A 4164-nucleotide genomic window follows, 5' to 3' on the forward strand; every position below is an offset into this window, starting at 1 on the left:
AAAAAGCAGGTGTTTGTGAGACGGTTAGACATAGGTATAGACTATTTGAGTGGCACAATTTTTCTTCCTGTGCTAAATAACCGACACAGAAATCAAACCCCTGGCTTCTGCCAATTCAGACAACGTAAACCAACTGAACTACCTAAAAATAATTTTGGTTGATTATGTATTTATATGTAATTTGATGACTATTGTCTCAAATGTACTTCACTAGGATGGTACCATGGCTGTGCAAAAGTTTGGCCATCTGTGAACTTTCCTTTTTTTTTTCTTTTAAATTTTTAATGACCAAAACGAAGCATCTAAAACCGCAGCTTCTGGAAGAACCACTTGTTCTTGCCTGTCTTGTATCTCTCTTCAAACTTGACCTTGGCCTCTTGTTGGGTCTTGTGTTTAAGAGCAGGGTCTCTGAAGACATCTTTATTGATGACAGTTTTGTCCAAGCGGATATCCACAGAGTACCTTGTGGGCATTAGGTGACTGTGGTTATAAACTTTCACGAAAGACTTTATCTTTGACCTCTTGGCGATCTTCTTCTTGCCCATGGCAGCTGTCAGTTTGCGGGGATAGCAGTCGATTCCAGCCACCAAAGCATGGCTATAGGGGCGATCTGAGGTACCATCATCAATGTTCTTCACAATGATGGCTTTGCATCCAGAATAGCATCCAGCCAGGACAAGCACCACCTTCCCAGGTTTCATGAACTTGCCCATTTCAGCAGCAACCACTCGGGTCTACAGCAAAAAGGAACTTTCCTTTTTCTTTTTAAGAGACAGGGTCTCGCTCTGTCACCCAGCCTGGAGGGCAGTGGCGCAATCACAGTTCACTTTAGTCTCAAACTCCTGGGCTCAAGGGATCCTCATACCTCAGCCTCCTGAGTAGCTGGGACTACAGGTATGCACCACCATATCCAGCTAATTTTTAAATTTTTTTTGTAGAGATGGAGTCTTGCTATGTGCCCAAAATGGTCTCAAAATCCTGGCCTCAAGTGATCCTCCTGCGTTAGCCTCCCAAAGTGCTGGGATTACAGGTGTGATCCACCATACCTAGCCAGCTGTGAACTTTCACGGAGATGGAAAATACTGTCTTCCAAAAGTAAAAGTGTTTCAACTTTGCCTGTCCTCAACAGATGACAACAGCAGGTGGCCGTGGTGGTCTTAGACTTGGCCAGCTAGTTTTCCATTGCCAGCAGATTTGTTGTATCTAATCTTAGGTGTTTTGCAACATTATTAACCTCAGTGTCTGATAATTGCAAAAACAATTCAGAATGCTCAATGTGCTATTGAGCATAATCCTATGTTCAGGATTATGAGGAAAATAAAACAGATTAACAGATTGAATGTGGTAAGAAAAATCATGTGTTGCAAGCGGGTAAGAGATGAATCCTTAGTCAACAGGGTGATTCAGAAAGACAAAAAGGTTCAAAATGTGAAAAAAGCTGGTGGGGTCTATGCAATGAACAGCAATTAGCAGAAAATAAGGGAAAGTAATCAAAGAAATGGAAACAATGTTGAGCATCTGATTAGAGAACTAGCATCAACTTTGACTGCCTGTGATCCAAATATTAATTCAGATGGAAGCTAAAATTGTGTTCAAGTACTTAAAAGCTAGGCGTGCTGACAGTGCTAAGGAGTTTTTTTGTTTTGTTTTGGTTTTGTTTTGTTTTGGTTTGTTTTGTTTAGACAAGATCTCACCCAGGCTGGAGTGCAGTGGTGCCATCAGCTTCCTTAGCAGCTGGGACCACATGTGCAGGCCACGACACCTGGCTACTTTTTAAAAATGTTTTGTAGCAATGAGTTCTCAGTATGTTGCCTAGGATGGTCTTGAACTCCTGGGCTCAAATAATTCTCCCACCTTGGCCTCCCAAGGTGCTGGAATTACAGGCATGAGCCATCGCCCCTGGGCTGCTAAGGTGTTCTTTTTTTTTTTTTTTTTTACTTGAGACAGAGTCTCGTTCTGTCATCCAGGCTGGAGTGCAGTGGTGTGATCTTGGCTCACTGCAATCTCTGCCTCCCAGGTTCAAGCAATTCTCATGCCTCAGCCTCCCAAGTAGCTGGTACTGTAGGTGTGTGCCACCACGCCTGGCTAGCTTTTGTATTTTTAGTAGAGACAGGGTTTCACCATGTTGGCCAGGCTGGTCTCAAACTCTTGGCCTCAAGTGATCCACCCTCCTTTGCCTCCCAAAGTGCTGGGATCACAGCCTAGCCTGCTAGAGAGTACTTTAGGACACTTGCTCACCAAGGGCTGCCCTGACTGAGTTTCAGTATGTATGAAAGGATCTACTATGAATAAAGTGGTCCATGGAATGAATATCAGCAAGAAGAGAGCTCTGCCTAGTTTTAAAACTTGGAAGGACCAAGGTGTTTTTCTAAGCTTAAATCACTCTTAGCCAGTTTGTCTTAACAAGAGTCTTTCAGGACTCACCAGTTTGTAAGGTGTATACACATTTCTGTGTCTATTTTTGAATCACTCTTTTTTCTTAACATTAGATATTTAGATTTTCCTTTAGCTTTTAGCTAGTTCTTGAATGACAGCTTGGTATCCCATTTGCCTACTGTGTCATTTAATCCACCTTTTGCTGGACTCATAAAAATTCTGATATTAATATTATTTGCCATAAATGGTTATGTTTATCTGAATATTTTATTAGGACAAATTAGTAGAGTGAAGTTACAGGTTATAGCGTATGAATGAGTTTAATGTTTTAATATGGTTTCCAAATTTACCTCTGGAAAGGTTTTGCCAACTAATATCTCCATCAGAAAAATACCACTGTTCCTATTTCCATGTACTTTTGTCTATATTAGATACTATTTTTCATTTATCTGTCTTCATTTTAAGGAGAAAAAAATTTTTAAATGTTTACATGATAGTTATTGATATCTCTTTCTATGATTTTTCATTTATATCTTTTGCCAATATTTATATTTGAGTGTTTGCCTTTTAATTATTGATTTGTTAGACATGATTACTAGCAGACCTAGAGCAGCTTCACAATCTGCTTCTCATACATTAGGAAGAGTCACCCTCTCCCTAATTTTTAGGTAGGCTTTTAACTTTGTAGTATGCTGAAGTGGCAGGTCCCTGTGGCGGGGGGAGCTTTACTTATAGTAGTCACCATTAGTTTTGTTTGTTTGTTTGTTTGTGACAGGATCTTGCTCTGTCACCCAGGCTGGAGTACAGTGGCATGATCATGGCTCACTGCAGTCTTGACTTCCTAGGCTCAAGTGATCTTCCCTCCCCCACCTCCCAAGTAGCTGGGACTATAAGCACGCACCACCATGTCCTGCTAATTTTTAAAATTTTTGTAGAGATGGGTCTCACTCTGTTGCCCAGGCTGGTCTTGAACTCCTGGTCTTGAGTGATCATCCTGCCTCAGCCTCTCAAAGTGCTGGGATTATAGGTGTGAGCCACCAAGCCTGGCCTTACCTTGCTTTTTAAAAGTTAACAATATATTATTAATAGGACACCTTCAACGGAAAGGCTTTCTTTTACTTTTAAGAGATAGGGTCTCACTAGGTTAACCAGGCTGGTCTCAAACTCCTGGCTTTAAGTGATCCTCCCATCTCAGCCTCCCAAAGTGCTGGAATTACAAGGATGAACCACCATGTCCAACCCAGGAAGAAATTTAATGTAAACATGGGATGGGATGACTCTGGCATCAAACAAGACGACTTCAAAATTCCTTTCTCACCACAAAAAAATGAGGGCTGGGTGTGGTAGCTCATACCTGTAATCCTAGCAATTTAGGAGACTGAGGTGGGAAGATAGCTTAAGGTCAGGAGTTTGAGATCAGTCTGGGCAACAGAGCAAGACCCTGTCTCTACCAAAAATTTAAAAATCAGCTAGGTGTGCCATGTACCTATAGCTCTAGCTACCTGGGAGGCTGAGGTGGAAGGGTCACTTGAGCCCAGGATTTTGAGTCTGCAGTGAGATATGAGCTATGTTCACATCAGTACACTCCAGCCTGGGTGACAGAGTGAGACCCTGCCTGAAAAAAATAAAAAAAGAAAAAGATCAGCATATGAGGTAACACATAATACATAAATTAGCTTGATTTAGCCATTCCACAATGTATGCATATATTAAAACATCATACTGTACACCATAAATATATATTATTTTTATTAGTCAATTATGAATATAAATAAATGAAATAAAAAG

At 41.0% G+C, this 4164-nt stretch overlaps 1 pseudogene; it reads right to left on the bottom strand.

Moving 5' to 3' along the window:
* Window positions 1–302: 302 nt before the first annotated feature.
* On the bottom strand, window positions 303–713 carry LOC104674470 (annotated as a pseudogene).
* Between the last annotated feature and the right edge of the window lie 3451 nt (window positions 714–4164).

This window comes from Rhinopithecus roxellana, chromosome 6, assembly GCF_007565055.1.
Source record: "Rhinopithecus roxellana isolate Shanxi Qingling chromosome 6, ASM756505v1, whole genome shotgun sequence".
NCBI classification, from domain to species: domain Eukaryota; kingdom Metazoa; phylum Chordata; class Mammalia; order Primates; family Cercopithecidae; genus Rhinopithecus; species Rhinopithecus roxellana.